We start from the raw sequence: 26,200 nt of genomic DNA, 5'->3' as shown, positions 1-26,200 counted from the left end.
TTTTGTTTGTTTTTAACTTGCTGCCTATTAATTTCATTGAGTGACTCCTGGTTTTTGTGTTATTTGAAGGGGTAAATAACACTTATTCTCTACACCATTCATTATTTTATAGACCCCTATTTTATGCCCCCTTAGTCGTTGTGATGGGATTCCCAGGGTGCAGCCTGGACTGTCAGACCACTAAGCCCTCAGTCCTACGAACCTGAGGTATCTATCTCACTCTGTGATGCTGTGTCAAGCCACAAACCTCTGGCAGGTACTACACTACACAGACATCCACAGACAGGGACACACCCAACTAAGTTACATGAATGCTTTCCCCAGCCACCCATGAACCAACACTAGAGAGGCTCCAGCCAATTCCCCCCAGCTTCCCAGTCTTGTACCCCAAAACTGTACCATATTGCACTGATCAGAAGCCTGACCACCATAAGTTCATTATCCAGTTCTCCACTTCTACAAAGGAAAGTGGAGCCTTTGTAACCTGAGCAAATTTTCCAAGCACTTCAACCAAAACACACTGTTTAGATAAAATATAAAACAGATTTATTAACTACAGAAAGATAGGGATTTAAAGTGATTATAAGTAGCAAGCATAGAGATCAAAGATGGTTTCTTAAGAAATGAATATACATTTGCAGTCTACAAACTAAACAGGATTTGAATCATTCAGAGTCTCACCCTGACAGATGGTACAAACAGGTTATAGATCTTCAATAGAACTGCATTCCAGCCCAGGACCACCCTCTTCCAGTTCAAAGTCTTTTGTCCTCTAGATGTGTTTCCAGATGTTGAGTTATGGAGGAATGAGGCTAAGTCAGGGGTAGGCAACCTCTGGTACACGTGCCGAAGGCGGCACATGAGCTGATTTTCAGTGGCACTCACACTGCCTGGGTCCTGGCTACCGGTCCGGGGGGCTCAGCATTTTAATTTTAAATGAAGCTTCTTAAACATTTTTAAAACCTTATTTACTTTACATACAACAATAGTTTAGTTGTATATTATAGACTTATAGAAAGAGACCTTCTAAAAAGGTTAAAATGTATTACTGGCATGCGAAACCTTAAATTAGAGGTGAATAAATGAAGACTTGGCACACCACTTCTGAAAGGTTGCCGACCCCTGGGCTAAGTGATGATGTCACTTCCCCTTTTGCTGGAAAGACCTTTGCTCTGACATGGAAATCCAGCAGTCCCCCTTGGTCTAGCAATCTCCATTGTCTACATGTGCTTTCTTAGAAGTCTCCATTGTATACAGTTCCTGGGATAGTGGATTCTTTCCTTGATGTGTGTTAATGAGTCATTTACCTCTTTTTGGCTTCTCCATTGTTGTACCTGAACGGTGTTCCCAACCTCACAACATATTTGTTACATACAGAGCAATATTTCATAACCTCATATACAATGATAGCACATACAATCCAACAGGATATTAATGTTCAGCAGATCAAGACTTTTAAAATGATACCTCACTAGGCATACTTTGTACAAAACATATATTACAGAGGTGAATATGAGAGTTCCAGGATGCTACTCTGAGGTACAGAGTGTCACTCTCAGTAATCTCTTATCCAAACTGAAAAGTCCTAGTCATTTTAATCTCTACCCATATGGAAGCAGTTCCAAAACCCTAATAATTTTTGTTGCCCTTCTCTGTACCTTTTCCAATTCTAACATATCCTTTTTGAGATGGGGTGACCAGAACTGCACACAGTATTCAAGGTGTGAGTGTAACAGAGATTTATAAAGATTAGTGCTGTGAATGTATTTCTTCTGGATCAAAGCCTGAAGCAGCACCTCATTGAACTAAATAGAAAGGCTGCCATTATCTTCTCTGGACATTGGATCAGGGTCTGTCAGACCATTTTCTTCAAAATCAAGGCTGGTGGATTAGCTGATTGGGAGGGAGTTTGTTATCCAAAACGTCATGTGGTCTAAGTTTGAAAGGCGCTGAGCATTCACAAATCCCACCAACCTCAGTAAGAGCTGTAGGTGTTTACGATCTTTGAATATCATTACAGTTGTTTTCTTGTTAGCTTTACATGGACAGGATGAACTATTACTTGAACATAAACTATTTTGCTTTCTTCCAGACATGCCGGTGAATGCAGGAGCCCTTTGAGGGTGTGTTCTATCTGCAACATTGCCCTTTTTCTTAACTTTGGGTCCTTTATGAAAAAGATACTTTCTCTTTCTTTACCCTATTACCATAGGCTGTGCCTTTCATATTTCTATGCCAGAAGCTCTAGGAAACACCTGCCACTGGGAGATTAGGACAGTAATAAAATGGATTGTTTACTTTTTCATGGATTGTGCATTCATTTCTCAATTGTGCATAAATTGTTGCAGTATATCTGTGGCACACTCACTCACCTAATTTATCCCAGAAGAACTAGAATATTGAACCCATTAGCTTTGAAACAGTGCCCATTAATGAGAGAGAGAAATGAAGGGCTGAAAGAGATGCAGTGAAATTGGTAAAGGGGTGGGGCAGAGGCAGTAGATGGGGAAGCATGCTCATTGGCTTACCTTCCTTGGCTCTCATTGATCCTGCCAGGATTTTAGATTTTTGTTTTGTTTGTTTCTCACCCTGGGTGATGAGACCAACTTCCAGGTGTGTCTCGCAGACTGAGGTTTCCTTTTTTGTAAATAAATGATTTGCATTTTCTTTGTTGCTTCTTGGACTTTTGGCTAAGATCAAATGTAGGATTGTCTTTGTCTGGCATGCAGACTAATTAATATACAGCTGGGAGTACTGGTGCTGCGCATAAAGACCCTAGACCACATCATCCCGACCACCAGAACGATGCTGGAAAGAACCCTGAAAGACGCCTCTGCCACTATGCCGAGACCCTCAAGCGGAAGTCGGACTAGGGCAAGGTGTTTGAGGTGTCCAGCAAGTGGGATGGCCAGCAACCACTTCCTCCCCGGGGGCAGCTTCACCAGGTTCACCTGGTGTTTCGTCCACCAGGCCCAGCTCAACTGTGTCCCCCTCAACAGAGCCATCCACTGTGGCAACTAGGACAAGCGCTGCAGGAAGTGCAGCTACGCCAACAAGACCCTGCCCCATGTCCTTTGTGGATGCAAACAGCACTCCGGAGCCTGATGGCACTGCCACAACGCCATCCAGAACTGGCTGGTGAAAGCCATCCCACCGTCCCTGGGGAAGATCACCGTCAACTCCGCCATCCCCGGGACAGACAGCTGACTGTGACCCGACATTGTTGTGATGGACGCAGAAAAGAAGAAGGTCCTCATGGTAGACGTCATGGTACCATTTGAAAACAGGTCACCGGCCTTCCACGAGGTCTGAGCACGGAAGGCATTGAAGTACACTCTGCTGTCCAGCACCCTGAGAGCCCAGGGCTATGAGGTCCAAATACACGCCCTGATCGTGGGAGCCCTGGGCTCGTGGAACCCCCACAATGAGCCAGTACTGAGAGTGTGTGGAGTCGGGCAACGCTACGCCTAGCTCATGAGACAGCTCATGGTGTCCGACACCATCAGGTGGTCCAGAGACATTTATATGGAACACATCACAGGACACCATCAATACCACGTTGAGTAATCAAGACCACCAACCAGGGAAATAACCCACTTCCTTTCCTGATGAACCATGGGATGCACCCCACCCATGTACTTATTCGCTACACTGATACTGACTTGGACTCTTTATACATTCCATGGGTGGCGTACCCAAGCCCACTTATCCACTGACGCTTTAAAAACTCCCGCACCCCAGTCTGGGTCTATGCTGGTTATGTGATACATATGTATCTCATGATCCTTGTAACTGATACCTGTAATCCCTCATAACTCAAGCCTGACCCCAGATGTACAGTACCTTCCCTCTTAACTTGTGTATATTTAATTTTAAACATTAACTAAAATAAAAAATTTAAATTTGTCTTTGTCTGGTATGTAGCCTAATTAATACACAGTAGTAGAAATGTTTTATGCCTGTTTAATTGCATCATTAAATAATATATTACACTGCTTTTTCTACAACTTAAAGATATAATATCAAAACACAAGGTTTCAGGGTTAAAGGTGGAAAGCGTAGGCTACCTCTTTATCCTGGAACTTTTCTGACACCCTTATTGTTTGCTTGGTGGAATAACATCATATTGTGTAAAACGTAACAACCTCTGAATTACTAGCAGCTTGGTCCCTCTCCCTGTAAAATTGCAGACATCCTTTTCACATCATTCTGCCCTCTCCAGCATTCCCTCTCTTTGGCTGCAATCCCTCACTGAAAACTTCTGTTTGCCAAGGATATGCTGGCAAGAGGAGTGAATTCTCTCCCCTCTCTTTGAAGATCTGGTATCATTCATTAGCATATGAGAAGAATGGTTGTAAATAAACTTCAAATGGTGTAGAGTGCTGCATAGTATTCATATTAATAGTCTCCTCAAAAAGCTATTGCTGGCTGGGAAAGTGCTGCACTTTTGTATCTGTGAGTAGATTTACTAGTGACCTTGCTATTAGATAGCAAGGGTTAATTCCTGGGCCTAATGGAATATTTGTCACTTGATCCTAGAACCTGGCAATGCTTCTAATGTTCTCAGATTACTGAGTTTGTCTCAACAGATGGAAAAAAGCTGGGTGGCCAAAGCATATGCCATAGAGTTGTCCAATATCCATTGTAACCACTCCTATCCTATGATTCTACCCATGACCCCCCTTTTTCTATAATATGGATGGGCAGGCCATGAATTCTGTGTATTCCAATAAGCAATGGGGATAAACTGCTCAGACCAGGATGGCGTACTGCACACTGAGACCTGTTCTCTTTGCTGACGACTTTTCTTTTTTCTATCTTTCTTTCTTTTGAAAGAACAGCTAGTTCAGAAAGGCCCAACTGCGTTATTGACATTTGGTTAGCTGCAAAGCACCTGTGGTGGTCAGCTGGAATGCCCTCTCAGTGAGCTTTCCTAATTGTGCAATGAAAAAACTTCAGTTTAACATTAGTGAAAACTACCAGATGTGGTACAATCTGCTCTCATAAGGGCAAGGAAGCCTCTCTGAGGCTGCTCCATAGGATAAATCACAAACATTTGTAGCCTAGAACAAACATTTGGGGAGTTCCAGATGAGCCTTTATAAATCTGTTAACTACCTCAGATTAACTGGCAATTTGTAAAAACTCTAGTGTAGACAAACTGATAAGGGGTAAACCATAATGTTGTTGAGAGTCTTGGTAGATACTTTGTACCAGCAGAGACTTTGGCCCACTATCTCTAATTAGTTCATCGTGTAATGTTTCTCACATAGTACAATATATTCATACATTTTCTTCTAAACCCTTCAGAAGAGAATCTGGGGATTTGGTGAATCTATGTACAATTTATGAATTCCTGTTGATACGAAATTATGAAATTGTATTATGATATTCCTTAGCGTGAATGTGGATTCAGACATCTGCTTTCAGGGCTGTAGCACTCCTTCCCAGAACAGCTAGCTACAATGATGTGGATCATCTATTCAGATGGAAGCACTTTGGAACAATAGGGTGGCTGAAGACTAGGGAAACCAGTTCAACCAAGTTTCTCTGCAGGGGCTTGGGAAAACATGGAGTAGAACAGAGGAATAGAAGTACAAAGCAGGGGTTTAAAGCAGAGTTAGAGACCCAGAGGAAGCTTGAGCAGAGAAGTGGAAGGGCACTGATTGCAGAGGTGTGAGAGAGAGAAACACCATGATTCTGGAAAGAGACCACATTCAGGAGGGGGATCCTGGACTCCTCAGAGGACTCTGACCTAAGCCCAAAGAATTCTCCAGAATGTTAAGGAAATTGAAGCAAGGAGGTGCATACCAGTGTATTTATTCTGTCTAGATCTATATATTTTTGTGCTACTGGAAGAGTAATTTTTGGGAGAATCTGAAGGCACTACTCCTGGAGGGCTGGGCTACTGGACTGTGTGCTCTCATTTCCATGAAGTAGTAACAGACACAACACCTGTGCCCAGAAAATGTGCCACAGAGGCCAAGGGAAGAGACTGTTGCAGCCTACTCTGATAGAGAGAAGCTTAAAGTACACAGGACCTAGTCAGTGAAGTGGGCCCTAAACACAACAGCTTGGTCAATGCCCAACCATGAGGGAATACTACTAGGGCTGTGTGTCTGATAGACGACAATATGTTCATAGAGATTAAGTCCAGAAAGGACCATTACACCATCTAGTCTGACCTATTAAATTTCACCCACTTATGCTAGTATTGAGTCCAACAATTGGTGTTTGGCTCAAGCATAACTTGTGTTTGACCAAAGGATATCTTCCAAAAAGGCATCCAGTCTTGATCTGAAGACATAAAGATATAGTAATTTGTTCCAATAATTAATCACCCTTACAGTTAAATTTTTTTTGGCCTGATTTCTCACTTGAATTTGTCTGGCTTCAGTTTCCATCCATTGGTTCTTTTTATGTCTTTCTCCGCTAGATTACAGAACTCATGCATACTCAGCATTTTTGCTCTGTGAAGGTACTTATATACGTACTTCTCAATCTTCTTTTTGATGAGCTAAAGAGATTGAGCTCTTTAAGTCTCTTGCTGTATGGCATTTTCTCCAGCTCTCAAATGATTTTTGTGGCTCTCTTCTGCACCCTCTTGAATTTTTCAGCATCCTTATAAAAATGTCGACTCAGATTAAAAATCAGAAGGGATAATCTAGTCTGACCTCTTACACTACACAGACTATAGGACTTCTCTGAATTAATTCCTGTTTGAATTAGGGCATATCTTTTAGAAAAACATCCAATTTTGATTTAAAACTTTCCAGGGCTGGAGAATCCACCACAACCTTTGTTGAGTTGTTTTAATGGTTAATTACCCTAACTGTTAAAAATGTGTATCTTATTTCCTGTTTGAATTTGTCTAGCTTCAGCTTCCAGCCATTGGGTCATGATATACCTTTATCTGCTAGATTGGAGAGCCCATTATCAAATTTTTGTTCTCCATATAGATTCTTATAGACTATGATCAAAGAAATGTGGGTCTGGAAGGAGCCTCAAGAAGTCATCAAGTCCTGCCCTTTGCACTGAGGCAGGTCCAAGTAAACCTAAACCATCCCTGACAGGTGTTTGTTAACCTGTTCTTAAAAACCTCCAATGATGGGGATTTCACAACCTCATTTAGAAGCCTATTCTAGAGTTTATTTTCCTCATAGGTCAGTTTTTCCAAATCCCCTTAACCTTCTCTTTTGTTAAATTAAATAGATTGAGCTCCTTGAATCTATCACTGTAAGAAATGTTTTCCAATCATTCTCTTGGTTCTTCTCTGAATCCTTTCTAATTTCTCAGTATCCTTCTTGAATTGTGGACAGAGTATTCCAGTAGTGGTCATACCAATGCCAAATACAGAGGTAATAACTTCTTGATGTTGTTTTGTTTATACATCCAAGGATTTCATTAGCCCTTTTGGCCAAAGCATTGCACTGCGAGGTCAAGTTCAGCTGAATGTCCATCTTGAGCCCCCAAGTAAAAAGATTCTGCTTCCCAGGATAGAGTCTTCTATTCTGTAAATATGTCCTCCATTCTTTGTCCCTAACCATATGACTTTACATTTGGCTATATTTAAATGCATATTGTTTGGTAGTGCCAAGTGCCAGCTTACCAAGTGATCCATATCTCTCTGTATCAGTGACCTGCCTTTTTCATTAATTACTACTCCACCAAACTTCTTGTGATCTGTAAACTCAGTCAATAATAATTATATACTCATGATACAAGTCATTTGTAAAAATGTTAAATAGCATAGGGCCAAGAACCAATTTCTGCGTGACCCCACTAGAAATGCACCCACGCAGTGATGGTTCCCCATTTACCACTACATTTTGGGGCCTATCAGTTATCCCAGTGTTTCCCAAACTTGGGACGCCGCTTGTGTAGGGAAAGCCCCTGGCGGGCCGGGCCGGTTTGTTTACCTGCTGCGTCCGCAGGTTCGGCCGATCACGGTTCCCACTGGCCTCGGTTCGCTGCTCCAGGCCAATGGGAGCTGCTGGAAAAGGCGGCCAGTAAGTCCCTCGGCCCGTGCTGTTTCCAGCAGCTCCCACACTGAGTTAGCCAGTTTTTAATCCGTTTAGTGTGTGCCAAGTTTAATTTGTATTCTAGTTTCTTAATCAAAATGTCATGCGGTACAAAGTCAAATGCTTTATAGAAATCTTAGTATGTCAGCACTGTTACCTTTATCAATCAAATTTAGAATCCCCTCAAAAAATATTAGTTTGACGATATCTATTTTCCATAAGCCCATGTTGGTTGGCATTGATTATATTACCATCCTTTAATTCTCTGGGTCCTTTATCAGTGTTCTATTATTTTGCCTAGGATTGATGTCAGGCTGGAAAGCCTATAATTACCCAGGTCATTCCATTTTCCCTTTTTAAATAGTGCCAAACCATTAGCATTCTTCCATTCCAGGTCTCCCCCTGTGTTCCAAGACTTATTGAAAATCAACATTAATTGTCTAGAACAGTGGTTTTCAAACTTTTTTTTTCTGGCTACCCAGTTGAAGAAAATTGTTGATGCTTGTAACCCAATGGAGCTGGGGATGAGGGGTTTGGGGTGTGGGAGGGGCTCAGGGCTGGGGCAGAGGGTTGGAGTGCAGGGGTGAGGGCTGCAGGGTGGAGCCAGGCATGAGGGATTCAGGGTGCGGGAGGGGGTCAGGAGTCTTGGCTGGGGGTGCTGGGGTGGGGCCAGGAATAAGGGGTTTGGGGTTCAGGAAGGGGCTCTGGGTTGAGGGGGCTCAGGGCTGGGGCAGGGGATTGGAGTGTGGGCTTACCTTGGGCGGCTTCTGGTCAGCGGTGCAGTGGGGATGCAGAAGCAGCCTTCCTGCCTATCCTGGCACTGCGGACTGTGCTGTGCCCTGGAAGTGGCCAGAAGCAGCAGGTCTGGCTCCTAGGCGGAGGCGTGCAAGCAACTCTGCGCGGCTCTCGCCCGCAGGCACCATCCCCAACCCCCTCCCTTCCCACAGAGGAGGACATGGAAAAAATGGCCCTCTGCCATGTACATTAGCCAAACCGGACAGTCTCTACCCAAAAGAATAAATGGACATAAATGAGACGTCAAGAATTATAACATTCAAGAACCAGTCGGAGAACACTTCAGCTTCCCTGGTCACTCAATTACAGACCTCAAAGTCGCAATACTCCAACAAAAAAAACTTCAAAAACAGACTCAAACGAGAAACTGCAGAACTGGAATTAATTTGCAAATTGGACACCATTAAATTAGGCTTGAATAAAAACTGGGAGTGGATGGGTCATTACACAAAGTAAAACCTATTTCCCCATGCTAATTTTCCCCCTTACTGTTACTCGCACCTTCTTGTCAACTGTTGGAAATGGGCCATCCTGATTATCACTACAAAAGTTTTTTTTTTCTCGTGCTGATAATAGCCCGCCTTAACCCATTTTTTCATGTCCTCTTTGTATATATATCTTCCTACTGTATTTTCTACTGCATGCATCCGATGAAGTGGGTTTTAGCCCACGAAAGCTTATGCTCAAATAAATTTGTTAGTCTCTAAGGTGCCACAAATACTCCAAGATTCCTTTTGTTCCTAATATACTGAAGGACAATAAGACGGAGGTTAATATATAATAATTAGTGATTGGAGCAGGGAGACTCAACCTGGAGTCTCCTGCCACCCAGGTGAGTGGCCTAACACTTGATTATAGGGTGTCACACTCTCTCTCTCTCTCTCTCTGGTCCAATGACTGTTTAAGTATTTATCCACAGTGGAATAGTCATTGGGCCAGAGAAAGAGAATGGGAATGACTATAGTTCAGTGGTTAAGGGGTGCACTTGGGAAGTGCAAGACCCCAAGTTCAGCCCCCTGATCCAACCACACTCATCATTTATCCACAATGGAACAGCTTCATCAGGAGAGATTGCGGAAGCCCCACATCAGAATGTCCCATAACTCAGTCGTTAGAGCAGTCTCCTGAGAAGTAGGATTTGAACAGGAGTTTCCCTTCTCCCCTTCTGGCAGAGCGGAGAAATTGAACCTGGGTCTCCCACATCCTAAGTGAATGGTCTAGTCACTGGGCTAAAAGTTATAAAGTGGTGACCAGCACCCCATCCCCCTCCTGATGGTTTTTGAATGGGCTCGAATTCGCTGGGTGACCTCTGAGCACATATACTGGATTAGCCCCTGGACAGGATTTAGGAAGCTGAACACCTGTCTTCCCCAGTTCATGAATTGTTCTGGGGCTTAGGTGAGAGAAAGGTGTCCAAACACCTACAAGGAGGCAGCAGTGCACATGCTCAGAGGCAGAAACACAGGTACCTAGGGAACTTTTGCTCTGGAAAAACTTAGTCATTGAATGAGTTTAACTGCCTACGGGGTTTGGCAGGAGTTTTGTGAATTACAGTGATCAGAACTAGGTTCTAGCCACCTAAAAGAGATGTAGGCACTTAAATATTGTGACTCTCACCTTTAGAGTCTGGAATCTTTGTGGCTGACACTTTAGTTGTAATGTTTTGGTTATCTGTGTTGAGGGGGCTGCCTGATACTGTAGTACCTAAGGTCCCTGTAAACAGTAATAGAACCTGACCATATCTGAAAAGTATGTCATGGATTAGTATGTCAAACCAGTTATGGGTGTATATTCAGAATTCTGGTACACTTCAGCTATTAATAACCAGCTCTATACAAAGGAGTTTAGAATCATAGAAATATAGGGCTGGAAGGGACCTCAAGAGGTCAGCTAGTTGAGCCCCCTGCCCTGAGGCAAAACCAAGTATACCTAGCCCATCCCTGACTGGTGTTTGTCTATCTCAGTAGTTCTCAACCCATGACCCAATTAGCACACTGTTGTGGCCCAGTTGTGTGCTAAACACCGCCCAACCCATATGGTGGGGTCTTGGGTCCCAGCTGCCCAGTGGGGTCGGGGCTGCTTCCTGGCCATGCAGGGTTGGGGCTGCACTGCCGCTCAGCCACGCAGAGTTCAGGGTCGGGGCTGTCCTACTGCCAGGCCTGGCCCAGCACGACGGGGTCCAGGATTGAGGCTGCCACCTGGCCTGACCCAACACAATGGGGGTCAGGACTGCTGCCCGGCCCAGCAGGGCCTGGGGCCCCTGCCAACCAGCGCTGCATCTGGGACTCTGCTCCTGGACCCACTCTGTGGAGGGGTCTCTGGGCTGGGGGGGTGCTGGGCAATGTTCCCTCTAATTTTTTATATCTATGTGCGGAGTTAATTTTATGTGCACTAATATGGAGGTGATGTGTGGCGGGGTGGGGCCGAGGGGTTCGGAGTATGGGAGTGAGTCTCAAGGCTGGGGCAGGGGGGTGAGGGCTCCAGCTGAGGGTGCGGGCTCTGGGGTAGGGTGGGGATGAGGAGTTTGGGATGCAGGCTGCCCCGGGGCTGGGGCCAGAGGACTCCCCCTAGCCCTCTTCCTGCCGGAAGCAGCGGCTCCGGGGAGAGGCACCTCTCTTCCTGCCGGAAGCAGCGGCTCCGGGGGAGAGGCCCATGGCTGCCCTGCATGCCCCAATTTGCTCCCTGCCCCACCAGGCCCCTGTGGCTGCGTGCCTGCACGGCCCTTTCTAGCCTGCTGTGTGGCCGCACAGCTTAGAGGGAACTTCAGCACTGGGCATAGGAATCTGGGGGGGAGGAGTTTGTGGGGGTACTGTGGTTCTCAACTTGTGGCCCTCAATGATAAATAGGTTGAGAACCATTGGAACCTGTTCTTAAAAACCTCCAATGACAGGGATTCCGCAACTTCTCTTGGTAGCCTGTTTCGGTATTTAACTGTCCTTTATAGTATGAAAGTTTTTCCTAATATCTAACTAAATGTCCCTTGCTGCAGATTAAGCTGATTATTTCTTGTTCTACTTTCCCTGGACCTAGGAGACAACCAATCACCATCCTCTTCATAACATCACTTAACATATTTTAAGACTCTTATCAGGTCCCCCTCAAGTCATCTTTTGTCAGGATTAAACATACCCAGTTTTTTTATTCTCTCCTGTTGATGTTTTCTAACACTTTTAAAATCATTTTTGTTGCTCTCCTCTGGACTCTTTCCGAATTGTTCCTATCTTTCTTAAAGTGTAGCTCCCAAATCTGGATACAATACTCCAGCTGAGGTCTCACCAGAGCAGAGTGGGACAGTTACCTCCTGTGTCTTACATACAATAATCCTGTTAATTCACCCAGAATTATATTAGACTGTTTCACAGCTCCATCATGTTGACTAATATTCAAATTGTGATCCACTATGACCCCCAGATCCTTTTCTGCAGTACTACTGCCTAGTCAGTTATTCCTTAAGGTTTATTTGCACATTTGATTTTTCCTTCCTAAGTGTAGCACTTTGCACTTGCTTTTACTCAATTTCATCTTGTTGATTTCAGACCAATTCTCAAACTGATCAAGGTCATTTTGAATTCTAATCCTATCTTCCGAAGTGCTGGAATGTTTTCCAACTTGAAGTTGATATTTAAACAAGTGGAAGAGAGAATCTAAGGGCATGTCTACACTTACCACAGATTGACGATGCACTGGGGGTCGATTTAGTGCAGGGGTGGGCAAACTTTTTGGGCCGAGGGCCATATCTGAGTGGGGAAATAGTATGCAGAGCCAGGGCAGGAGGTTGGGGTGCGTGAGGGAGTGCGGGGTGTGGGAGGGGGTGCAGTGTGCAGGAAGGGGCTCAGGCCAAGGGATTAGGGCAGAGGAGGGCTGTGGGGCGTATGGGGGGCTCAGGGAAGGGGGTTGGAGTGCAGGAGGAGTGCAGACTGTGGGAGGGGGTTCAGGGGGTTGGGGTGCAGGAGGGGTGTGGCAGGGGGCTTGGCAGTGGGTTGGGGTGCACAGGGGTGCAGGGAGCTCAGGGCAGGGAGTTGGGGTGCAGCAGAGGGCTTGGCAGGGGGTTGGGGTGCAGGGTGCAGCGGGGGCTCAGGGCAGGGGATTGGGGTGCAGGAGGGGTGCAGAGTGTATGAGGGGGCTCAGGGGAGGGAGTTGGGGTGCAGGAGGGGTGCAAGGTGCAGGCAGGGGGCTTAGGGCAGGGAGCTGGGGGGCAGGCAGGGTTCGGGCACCAGCCTGGCACCACTTAACTAAAGCGGCTCCAGAGTGGCAGCGCTGCACACTGGAGCCAGGGCAGGCTCCCTGTACGCCTGTCCTGTCCACTGCCCCGTGCTGCTCCAGGAAGTTCTGCGGCCCCTGAGGGGTGGGGGCAGAGCGCTCTGCATGTGCTGCCCTTGCTGCGCCTCCAGGTACCTCCCCTGAAGCTCCCATTGGCTGCGGTTCCCTGTTCCCAGCCAATGGGAGCTGCAGGGGGCGGTGCCTGGAGGCAAGGGCAAAGCACGGAACCCTCCGCCCTCCCACCCGGGGGCCGCAGGGAAGTGGTGCCAGCTGCTTCTGTAGAGCGGCGCGGGGCTCACGGCACCACAGGGAGCAATCCCGCGGGCCGGATCCAGTCCACGGGCTGTAGTTTGCCCACCTCTGATTTGGCGGGTCTAATCCGCTCTCCCATCAATTCCGGTACTCCACCAGAACAATAAGCGTAAGGTAAGTCGACCTAAGCTACATTGACTCCAGCTACATTATTCACGTAGCTGGGGTTGTGTAACTTAGGTTGACTTACCCCCGTAGTGTAGACAAGGTTTTAGGCTTGCTGGGAGCAAAAGTCCCTTGATGCTTTAGAGTTAATCCAGCTTTAAAGAGTGGAATATCAGTGAGCAGTAACCGTTAGTACATTTTGAATTTACCAAGTACAAAATATGGGCAAAATGTATAATGACTAAAATTGTCTGAGTAAGGGGATAAACAATGACTAACCACCAGCTCTTAAGATAGTTGGAAAGTTATAAGGGAACAGAAAGATCAGGAAATAACCTAAGAAGTAATAAGTACCAAAAGGAGGAGGTAGATAAGTGTTGTCATGGTAAACAAGAAGGGGTAAGAAGTTATAATTGTGCTAAGCATTTGTGGAGTGGGAGGAGACCATCAGTAGACTGGACACAGGCTGCCAGAGTCAATGACAAGGAAAGATTTTTTAACAGCTGTGGGTAGTTGCCTCTCTGTGTAATGTGCTAACTTTACTAATTAATAATCAGTAAATCCAGTCAAGCTGATTTAGCCAAGTTTGGTATTAAGCTAATCTACATTTGAGAAAACCTCTCTAACTAAACATATATTCTCAATTAAAATGTATTACAGGTTATCAATTAATTGAGTATTGATTATTGGCAAATTATTAGTTATAGGTTATTATCAATATTGGTGTCATTCATAAACTTTAGAAGCATACTCTCCACTCCTTTATCCAAGTCATTAATGAAAATATTGAAAAGTGTTGAACCCCGGAAGAACCCCTGTGGGACTCCATGAGATACATGGATCTGGTAATTTCAAAATTAATTGCCTTTTTTCAACTCCCTGATAATCATAAGCAATTCTTTAAAACAAAACAAACAAAAAAAACAAAAAAAACCCCTCTAAACTTCAAAGGAATAAATAATGCTGTTATGCAAAATAAAATTTTGACTCATTTTTCCAAATGAAAACTTTAAAGTAGACATGGCACTTCTGAAAGAGACATGCCTCTCCCAGTCAGAAACCCAAGCGCTCTAGAGAGGCAGGGTGTGGCTGGTTGGATCTAATTATTTTTTGCTTAGGGCCAGGGGTGTTCCTATTTTATTTAATAAAAACATTCTCAGATTCAAGGAACTACAAAAGATAAAGTCATTTGTTGTGGATTATTAAAAAGAATGATTCAAAGATGATAATTCCTTTACCCTTAATTAAGAAGATCCTGAATTCATTCACAGGTTGGCTATGTAATAGGAGGCATAAGGCACTAATTCAATAAGGAGTTTTTACCCTTGGAGTAGATCCTTTGTTAAGATATATATTGGTAGGACCCTACCAAATTCACGGCCATGAAAAATGCATCACAGACCATGGAATCTGGTCTTCTGTGTGCTTTTACCCTATACTATACAGATTTCACAGGGGAAACCAGCATTTCTCAGACTGGGGGTCCTGACCCAAAAGGGATTTGCAGGGGGGTCATGGTATTGTCATAAACCTTGTATCTGCTGTCTACAAATTTAGCAAATTATGGACAGCTCAAACTGAATTTGTCTTATCTAGGTGCTACTGATTACACTGGGAAAGCAGGATACAAAGCAGAAAGACAGCATACAGGCTCTAGCTGCAATCTAGAATCAAATTGCTTTCAGAAACTGGAGACTTTCACTGCACTTTATATATGTACCAAGGTGTTATCAGTTTTAGTTCACAGAAAGAGTTCACATCATACAGGATTTTTTAACTATCGTCTTGTCAATTTATGGATCCACTGTTCTTCCCAAAACTACTAGAACAATATAATATTTCAAGAACCCATTACAAAAAATTCAATAGGCCATCACTCATTGGAACTCTCGGGAATTTGTGTATCTATATTTTCATCCAAGTATCAGCTGTATGTTAAAATTTACAACAGGAATATGGAGCATTTTGGTCAAAATGTACCATGTATTTTATGCAAGCTCAAACTGTGGAAATCCTTTGCTGCTGGTTAAGGCAACTTTATGGTCTCTTTGCATTTCCTAAGTTGTGGGAAAAGAGCTTTTTTGGGACCAAGGGTGTAGCCATATTTACACCATCTCAAAATGTCTAAATATACCCACAGACAAAAGCCTAAGAAAAGAGATGTATCTTATACCGTGTGCTCAAGGGCATCAGACTTGGGCTGAGCCACACCAGTGGGAAAAGCAAATTCCACTGCCAAGGTTTCTTCTAGAACAGCCTAGTTTCAGATGCTTAAATCTAAGGACTGATAGCAAAAGCACTTATGCTGATTGCAACTGCAATGGCACAGTACAGGGCAAGAAGAAGCTTCTCAGTGTGTGTCTACATTGGAGTTAGAGGAGGTGTAATTTCCAGGTCAGGTAGGCATACCTATGTTAGTCTGATTTGAGCTATTATGTTAGAAATGGCAGTATAGCTGCAGGTGCACAGGTGGTGGGGAGGTGCCCTGAGTATATAGTTGTATTTCAAAGGTCAAAAGAGTTAAAGGTGTTAAACTCTTTTACTGTCCAACATAAAAACAGCAATACAAAGAGGTCTGGGGTTCTTATAGCGACCTTAGTTTACTTAATTTCTTAAAACACCCAAAAGTATTTATTCCAAAATTGGAAGTTTATTGATTTAAAAAAAACAAAACACCACAATATTTAAATTGCAACTGAAATGGATTCATTATGGTGTCTGCCTGTGTGGTTATGCCCCATGGATATCTCAGACTTTACTGGCAATAACACATAGTCAGGCCTGTGGCTACAATGGATTCACTCATGCCTTTGGTGTGCTGTGAAACATAGACCTCTTGCAAAACAACACTTTCTGGAAAATGTTTTGCTTTGATTAAATGTTTTGGTAACAGTTGGCTGAATCATAATCCCATGCAGTTATAATCAAGACTGGCACAGTCAGGACCTTTGTAAGGCAGTCAGTGCATCTTCCCTGATGCCTGCATTAGAATATCTGTGTAAACACATCTCTCACTGCTTGCCTTCTACAGATGATGTATCCTAGTTAAGGGAGGGTAGCTAATCAAACTGCCCAGTTCCTAGAGAGGCTTGTTTCTCATATAAGAGTTGGGAAATCACAAAATAAGTTTAGTCTAGACCCATTTAATAGTCCATGAGATTGTCATTCACAGAGCCAATGAATCATGAGAACACTGACGAGCCAGGAGTTGACCTAGGGTCCATTGCTTTAGGAGATTTTCTTTTTAAAAAACTTTACTTTAAAAAACTAGGTCAAGGTTGTGCCTCTGGTCCTGTGTAGTCATGCAATGGAGTAAGGGGAGGTAAATTCCAATCCCCACCCTGCTCAGCCATATAGAACTTGCTCCAATTCTGGCTGGGGTGCAGATGAGTAAAAAGGAATGTACACACTATATGCATGAACAAGTTGTCAGAAGATGAGGAGATTCATTCATCCTCTACCCCCTATGTGCAAGGCAGCAGAGTTTGGGTAGGCACTAAGGGTGAATAAGATTCTGGGCTAACTGCACATCTCACCCCCTCCTAGTCCTGCTGCGTGCATCCCCCTCTCAGGTCTAAAGCCTCTAGCTTCATCTGGCTCAGGGGAGGATTGAACAGTTCTCCTACTCTCAGATCAGGCTCTGGATCACAGTCAGCCATACTAAACAGGACTACCTCAGTAGGTCTGATTTAGGCTCAGGTCTTACAGTTCTGTTCCCTCTGAGAGTGATGGCAGTGATAATCAGTGACCAAACAGCCTCCTTACAGCAAAGTAGTGTTTATTTAGAACTAAAGTATTTCAGGGAAAACAGATTTTAGCAAGGTTTCAGAGTAGCAGCCGTGTTAGTCTGTATCCGCAAAAAGAACAGGAGTTCTTGTGGCACCTTAGAGCATGAGCATGAGCTTTATTTGAGCATGAGCTTTTGTGGGTGACAACCCACTTCATCGGATGCATGTAGTGGAAAATACAGTAGGAAGATATATACACACACACACAGAGAACATGAAACAATGAGTGTTACCATACACACTATAAGGAGAGTGATCAGTTAAAGTGAGCTATTATCAGCAGGAGAGAAAAGAACTGTTTGTAGTGGTAATGAAAACAGCCCATTTCCAGCAATTGACAAGGAGATGTAAGGAACTGGGGGGAGAGGGGAAATAACCATGGGGAAATAGTTTTATTTTGTGTAATGGCCCATCCACTCCCAGTCTTTATTCAAGCCCAGTTTGATGGTGTTCAATTTGCAAATTAATTCCAATTCAGCAGTCTCTCGTTGAAGTCTGTTTTTGAAGTTTTGTTGTTGTAATATTGCGACTTTTAGGTCTGTAATCGAGTGGCCAGGGAAATTGATTTGTTCTCCAACTGATTTTTGAATGTTATAATTCTTGACGTCTGATTTGTGTCCATTTATTCTTTTACATAGAGACTGTCCAGTTTGGCCAATGTACATTGCAGAGGGGCAACAATAAACCAGACTATCATATACCTGCTGACCAGGTATCTACCTGTCTTCCACCTGGACTTAGGCTCAATATTGCAACACTTAATTTTAGGTGTCCTGCTAACTAGTGGAATCCTCATTCCTGAGTTAAGCACCTAGGCTCCCTATGCTGTGCATGAGGAAAGGGGATCTAAGAATGGGATTCATAAAAGCCAGCACAGTGAGTTGGTGCTGTTTAAGCTAACCAGTAGGAAATTCTGAGGAGAGGAATGAGACCTAAGTTCTGCCCCTCAAAAGGCGTTATATGCCCTGAGGGGAGCCAGCTGAGGTCACTCAATTAGGATGAACTGCAAAGAATGGGGCAGACAATCCCCGAAGCTGGTGGATATTCCAATACTTTAGATTTACCAAGCCAGCATATAAAGTTTCTTTATTACCTTACTGGTTACCCAGAAGTCAACAACACAGTTCCCTTAAAGTAACCCAGCCTCAGGCCTCCACTTAGACACCCAAGTCAGATACGATGAGGATTAATGAAAATCTTATTCATCATATGCAAAATTTCTACCAGTTCCAAAGGATCGGACACATTACCTCCCAGGTTAATGAATATCCCAGATCTTACCCAAATACATGTTTACAGCCAATTCTTATTAACTAAACTAAAATTATTTAAAAAAAAAAGAAAGAGGGTATGGTTAAAAGATCAATATACATACAGACATGAGTTCAGTTCTTGAGGTTCAGATTCATAGCAGAGATGGTGAGCTTTGTAGTTGCATAGAGTTCTTTTAGAATTTAGTCATAGGTTATAGTCCAATGTTCAATATCATATTCAGGGTGTTCCAGCTTAAGTGGGATCTCAGTCTTGTGACTCAAGCTTCCCCTGGCGAAGCTTAAGCAGACCTGAGATGACAGGATCAGGACCTAAGGGTCTTTTATACAATGTTCTAACATCCACTTGACCATACAGTGTAAACGATAGGAAATCAGGGCGTCTTTGAAGTAGGTTTACTTCCTAAGCATGGCCCGGTAATTATTCACACAGATTAACATAAGGCAATTGCCTGTGCTTCCACCATTCGCAGATGATTTGCTATACATTTCAAAGAGAGATGAATACAGCCACATCCTATGTTTACAGTTCATTTAAATGTTAAGATGTTCTTTTGATCTCTGAATTAACAGAATACAGCATAGACAGGAACTGTTGATTATATTGTTAACCACTACCAATATATTTGTAAATACACAAAAACACAAACATTATCTCCCCATATGTCTTTAGGGGTTGAATTTGAGTCATTCATCCTTCAGGATGCTTAACTCTTTCTGGTCATGCGTCACACCAACCTAAATCAAGATAACTATCTCCACAGGGGATTCACAGCCATAAACACTCTCCTAGAGTTTCAGAGTAGCAGCCGTGTTAGTCTGTATCCGCAAAAAGAACAGGAGTACATGTGGCACCGTAGAGACTAACAAATTTATTTCAGCATGAGCTTTCGTGAGCTACAGCTCACTTCTTCGGATGCATAGAATGGAACACACAGACAGGAGATATTTATACATACAGAGAATGTGAAAAGGTGGAAGTATGCATACCAACAGGAAGAGTCTAATCAATTGAGATGAGCTATCATCAGCAGGAGAAAAAGAACTTTTGAAGTGATAATTAAGATGACCCATAGAAGGTGTGAGGAGAACTTAACATAGGGAAATAGATTCAATTAGTGTAATGACGCAACCATTCCCTGTCTCTGTTTAGGCCTGAGTTAATTGTATCTAATTTGCATATTAATTCGAGTTCAGCAGTCTCTCTTTGGAGTCTGGTTTTGAAGTTTTTTTGTTGCAAAATTGCCACCTTTAAGTCTGTCACTGAGTGGTTACAGAGATTGAAGTGTTCTCCCACTGGTTTTTGAATGTTATGATTCCTGATGTCAGATTTGTGTCCATTTATTCTTTTGCATAGAGACTGTCCGGTTTGGCCAATGAACATGGCAGAGGGGCATTGCTGGCACATGATGGCATATATCACATTGGTAGATGTGCAGTTGAACGAGCCCCTGATGCCGTGTCTGATGTGATTAGGTCCTATGATGGAGTCACTTGAATAGATATGTGGACAGAGCTGGCATCAGGCTTTGTTGCAAGCATAGGTTCCTGGGTTAGTGTTTATGTTGTATGGTGTGCGGTTGCTGGTGAGTATTTGCTTCAGGTTGGGAGGCTGTCTATAAGCGAGGACTGGCCTGTCTCCCAAGATCTGTGAGAGTGAGGGATCATCTTTAAGGATAAGTTGTAGATCTTTGATGATGTGCTGGAGAGGTTTTAGTTAGGGGCTGTAGGTGATGGCTAGTGGCGTTCTGTTATTTTCTTTGTTGGGCCTGTCCTGTAGTAGGTGGCTTCTGGGTATTCTTCTGGCTCTGTCAATCTGTTTTTTCACTTCAGCAGGTGGGTATTTTAGTTTTAAGAATGCTTGATAGAGATCTTGTAGGTGTTTATCTTTGTCTGAGGGATTGGAGCAAATACGGTTGTATCTTAGAGCTTGGCTGTAGACAATGGATCATGTGGTGTGTCCTGGATGGAAGCTGGAGGCATGTAGGTAAGTATAGCAGTCTGTGGGTTTCCGGTATAGGGTGGTGTTTATGTGACCATCGCTTATTAGCACAGTAGTGTCTAGGAAATGGACCGCTTGTGTGGATTGGTCTAGGCTGAGGTTGATGGTGGGATGGAAATTGTTAAAATCACGGTGGAATTCCTTGAGGGCTTCTTTTCCATGAGTCCAGATCATGAAGATGTCATCAATGTAGCACAAGTAGAGTAGGGGCGTTAGGGAACGAGAGCTAAGGAAGCGTTGTTCTAAATCAGCCATAAAGATGTTGGCATACTGAAGGGCCATGCGGGTACCCATAGCAGTGCCACTGACTTGAAGGTATATATTGTCCCCAAATGTGAAATAGTTGTGGGTGAGGACAAAGTCACAAAGTTCAGTCACCACGCTCGTTCACCTGCACATCTACCAACGTGATATATGCCATCATGTGCCAGCAATGCCCCTCTGCCATGTACATTGGCCAAACTGGACAGTCTCTACGCAAAAGAACAAATGGACACAAATCTGACATCAGGAATCATAACATTCAAAAACCAGTGGGAGAACACTTTAACCTCTCTAACCACTCAGTGACAGACTTGAAGGTGGCAATTTTGCAACAAAAAAACTTCAAAACCAGACTCCAAAGAGAGACTGCTGAACTCGAATTAATATGCAAATTAGATACAATTAACTCAGGCCTAAACAGAGACAGGGAATGGTTGGGTCATTACACTAATTGAATCTATTTCCCTATGTTAAGTTCTCCTCACACCTTCTATGGGTCATCTTAATTATCACTTCAAAAGTTCTTTTTCTCCTGCTGATGATAGCTCATCTCAATTGATTAGACTCTTCCTGTTGGTATGCATACTTCCACCTTTTCACGTTGTCTGTATGTATAAATATCTCCTGTCTGTGTGTTCCATTCTGTGCATCCGAAGAAGTGAGCTGTAGCTCACGAAAGCTCATGCTGAAATAAATTTGTTAGTCTCTACGGTGCCACATGTACTCCTGTTTTTTCTCCTAGAGTTAAGTATCTAAGGGCTTGGCTACACTCGAAACTTCAAAGCGCTGCTGCGGGAGCGCTGCCACGGCAGCACTTTGAAGTGTGAGTGTGGTCGCAGCGCCAGCGCTGGGAGAGAGCTCTCCCAGCGCTGCACGTACTCCACCTCCCCGTGGGGATTAGCTTGCAGCGCTGGGAGCCGCGCTTCCAGTGCTGCGGCACTGTTTACACTGGCTCTTTACAGCGCTGTATCTTGCAGCGCTCAGGGGGCTGTTTTTTCACACCCCTGAGCGAGAAACTTGCAGCGCTGTAAAGCGCCAGTGTAGCCAAGGCCTTCGTGAGTTCAGCCCTTTCTTGAAAAAACAACCAGGCAAAAACCAACAAACCGTGATGCTGCTTCTTTGTCCTCAGACCTGCTCCAGAAGCTAGTAGTTAGTACACTCACCTCAGAGACCTGGGTTCCAGTCCCTGCTCTAGTTAATAGTTGTCTTTTAGCAGCTTTAACAGGTGACATTGAAAGACAGCGCTACCTTAGAATACCTTATACTCCGCTAGAGCAGGCACTTTTCTGTGATGTGAGAGACTTGGGTTCAAGTCCCTACTCTGACTCAGAAAGGGTGGATTTGAATCTAGACTCCCACATCTGGGGTGAGTGCTTTAACCACTTGGCTATGGGGATAGCTCATCTGCTTGTATTTTGGGCTCCACACAGCAAAATGCTGTCCTAGTTGCATCCAAGACAGTCACAGCTGTGTATACAGATTGAAAACAGGCTGTATACCCAGGCTTTCACCCTACTCGCCTCTCCATCTCTCTGTTTATTCATTGACAAACCCCAGAAAGCTTCCTCCTAAAAGGAAAGCGAAGTAAATAATGAGAAGATCTGTTTTTCTCCTGATAAACATCTACTTAAACAGAAAATGACTTTCCAAATGTGTTTCATGTAGTACAGATAACCTGGCAGCCTTGATGCCAGCCTCAGACTGTACCACTGTTATCTCAGTGTTCATTGCCCACCAGCCTAGGCCCTCAGGGCTCCCTGTGCCTATCACCCTGGGATCTCAGCATTCCATTGGTCTGGGAAGTCAGAATCTATAGTTGAATGTGCCAGCCCAGAAAATCACTTCTGTATCTCTGAAACAGCTGAATAGGTTTGCTGTCTCCTTTCAATTCAACTGTTCAAAGCTCATGGTGGTGGGGGGAGGGGACATATTTTCTCCATACTTTCAGGGTCAAATATCTGTTACTAACACTATCTTTAAAAAGGAGACCAAGGAGAACACAGGGAATTATAGACCAGTCAGCCTAACTTCAATACCTGGAAAGATATTGGAACAAATTATTAAACAATCAGTTTGTATGCACCTGGAGGATAATAGAGTTATATGGAATAGTCAGCATGGATTTTCCAAGAACAAATCATGCTAAACAAACTTAATTTCCTTTTTTGATAGGGTGGATAGTGGATAGATCGTTGTGGATAGAGGGAAGCAGTAGACGTGATATACCTTGCTTTTAGTAAGGTTTTTGACACAGTTCTGCATGGCATTCTCATAAGCAAACTAGGGAAATGTGGTCTAGGTGGAATTATTGTTAGGTGGATGCACAAGTGGTTGAAAGACTGTACTCAAAGAGTACTTATCAATGGTTTGCTGTCAAATTCGGAGGGCTTATCTAGTATTCCCCTACAGGAGTCAGTCCTGGATCTGGTATTATACATATAAAATGATGGGATCTAAATTAGCTGTTACCACTCAAGAGAGATTTTGGCATCATTGTGGATAGTTCTCTGAAAACATCCACTCAATGTGCAGCGGCAGTCAAAAAAACTAACAGAATGTTGGGAATCATTAAGAAAGGGATAGACAATAAGACAGAAAATAGCATATTGCCTCTTTATAAATACATGGTACTCCCAGATCTTGAATACTGCATGCAGATGTGGTCATCCTATCTCAAAAAAGATATATTGGAATTGGAAAAGGTTCAGAGAAGGGCAACAAAAATTATTAGGAGTATGGAACAGCTTCCATATAAGGAGAGATTAATAACACTGGGACTTTTCAGCTTGGAAAAAAGACAACTAATATGATAGAGGTCTATAAAATCATGACTGGTGTGGAGAAAGTAAATAAGGAAGTGTTGTTTACTTCTCATAACACAAAAACTAGGGGTTCACCAAATGAAATTAATAGGGAGCAAGTTTAAAACAAACAGAAGGAAGTATTTCTTCTCACAATTCACAGTCAACCTGTGGAACTCTTTGCCAGAGGATGTTGTGAAAGCCAAGACTATAACAGGGTTCAAATAAGAACTAGATATGTTCATGAAGGATAGTTCCATCTGTGGCTGTTAGCCACGATGGGCAGGGATAGTGTCCCTAGCCTTTGTTTGCCAGAAGCTGGGAATGGGTGACAGGGGATGGATCACTTGCTGATTACCTGTTCTGTTCATCCCCTCTGGGGCACCTGGCATTGGCCACTTTTGGAAGACAGGATACTAGGCTAGATGGACCTTTGGTCTGACCCAGTAGGGCCATTCTTATGTTCTTATGATCTTACTATTCAATATTTTAATTAATAACTTTGATAAAGGAGTAGAGAGTATGCTTATAAAATCTGTAGATGACACCAAGCTGAGAAGTGTTGCAAGCACTCTGAATGACAGGTTTAAAACTCAAAATGTCCTTGACAACTTGGAGAATTGATCTGAATTCAACAAAATGAAATTCAATAAAGACAAGTGCAAATTATCTCAGTTAGGATGACCTGCACATTTCCCAGAGTCACTAGCTTTCTTAGCAGAAGGGTATTGATTGCCCTGACTACTTGGATCACAGCAGCCCCCACGGTAGATTTGCCTACTCTGAATTGATTACCGACTGACCGGTAGCAGTCAGACGTTGCAAGCTTCAACAGGGCTATCACCACTCACTTCTCAACTGACAGGGCAGGTCTCATCTTGGTATTCTTGCGCTTCAGGGCAGGGGAAAGCAACTCACAAAGTTCCATGGAAGTGGCCTTACGCATGCGAAAGTTTCGCAGCCACTGGGAATTATCCAATACTTGCAACACTATCCGGGCCCAGAATCGGGGTTCCACTGTATCCACATACCCCAATGCCGCCATGATGTCCTAATTGCCACATCCCGTGCTTTCATGTCCTCCTCACAATCTTCCTCGTGCTGGTGGCTCCTAGCTAGGCTCTGCACATACTGCAGGATAATGCGCAAGGTGTTTACAATGCTCTGTAAAGCAGTGTGAAGCTGAGCAGGCTCCATGCTTGCCATGCTACAGCATCTGCACAGATAACCCAGGAAAAAAGGCATGAAATGATAGTTTGCCGTTGCTTTCAAGGAGGGAGTGGGGAGACTGATGACGTACCCAAAACCACCCGCGACAGTGTTTTTGCCCCATCAGGCATTGGGAGCATAACCCAGAATTCCAATGGGCAGCGGGGACTGTGGGATAGCTACCCACAATGCACCACTTCGTAAATTAATGCTAGTCACAGTATTGAGGATGCACTCTGCTGACCTAATGCACTTAGTGGGGACACTCACGATCAACTGTATAAAATCGGTTACTAAAGATCGACTTCTATAAAATCGACCTAATATCGCAGTGTAGACATGCCCTTAGTTTCAGTTCAGGATCTTCACCTCATCATGTGGGGAGAGATTAAACTATTGAATGCTATCTGTTTGCAGCCTGCAGTAGCAAGGACTATGGGGGTAGAGGACATCCATCTCCAATTTGCACTGCAGTAGATGGCCTCTGCTTTCTCTAGGAAGGCTCTCTGGAGCAACAAGAAAATATCCTACAGAGCACATTCCTTTCCACTCTCAGAGTAGGAGGCAGTCTGTTCTGTCCAGGTTATTATATTGCCTTCATCAGCTAGTATCTGAGGTTCTTCTGTGCTCAAGGTTTAACACAAAGGAAAGTCCAGAGTATCTGCCTGTATTCTCCTCTGAAGCTTGAAGCAGTACTACACACTTCACTTTCATTAGCACAGACATTCACTGCAAAAACTAAATAAAGTTATAGTAAAGAATGTACCTACTCTTCTGAAATGCAGAAAGAAAACTCATTTATTCCTCTTTATTGTTAGGGCAAAACTGTACTTACTGTAATATCAGAAGAGTTGAAAGCAAGAGAGAGATTAAAGAATCTCAGCCAAAAAACATTCCCTTAGAAGGGGTAGTTTTGCCTGGATCCTTGTTTTGTTTTATTTTCTGTATGAATGTATTCATGCTGCTGTGCACTCAGGCTAATTCTGCTGTGTGTAGTCATTTATAATCATTACCCTAGCTCATTGATATTGTAATGGGCTTCAAGTATTCTCTACACAGCTTACATGCTCCATAGCCTTTGCTCCTAGATAACTAATGATTCCTCCATCAGTTTTGTCATGTACCCTATCTCAGCTTCCTCCATTCAGTACCCCATCCAGTTCTACTTTCGATTCCTTCGGTTTGAGTGTAGTTTTCTTTCTTACTATTTATTTTACACCCGTATATAAAGGTGACCAGGGCCATAGTATCTGAATGCACTTTACGTGGTTTGTAGTAAGAGCAAATATAATTTCCTGAATATAGGGACAGATTCTGCAACATTTACTTGTGTGAGTAGTGCCATTGACTATTGATTTAGAGCAGTGGTCCCC

At 43.6% G+C, this 26,200-nt stretch overlaps 1 protein-coding gene across 5 annotated transcripts in view; it reads left to right on the top strand.

Annotated features, from left to right (window-relative positions):
- The window catches only part of C4H11orf49 (chromosome 4 C11orf49 homolog), a 151,274-nt gene that overhangs the window by 86,391 nt on the left and 38,683 nt on the right, over window positions 1–26,200 (top strand). The window lies entirely within an intron of this gene.

Source organism: Mauremys mutica, chromosome 4 (assembly GCF_020497125.1).
Source record: "Mauremys mutica isolate MM-2020 ecotype Southern chromosome 4, ASM2049712v1, whole genome shotgun sequence".
NCBI lineage: Eukaryota > Metazoa > Chordata > Testudines > Geoemydidae > Mauremys > Mauremys mutica.
This window is presented reverse-complemented; position numbering and strand designations above follow the sequence as displayed.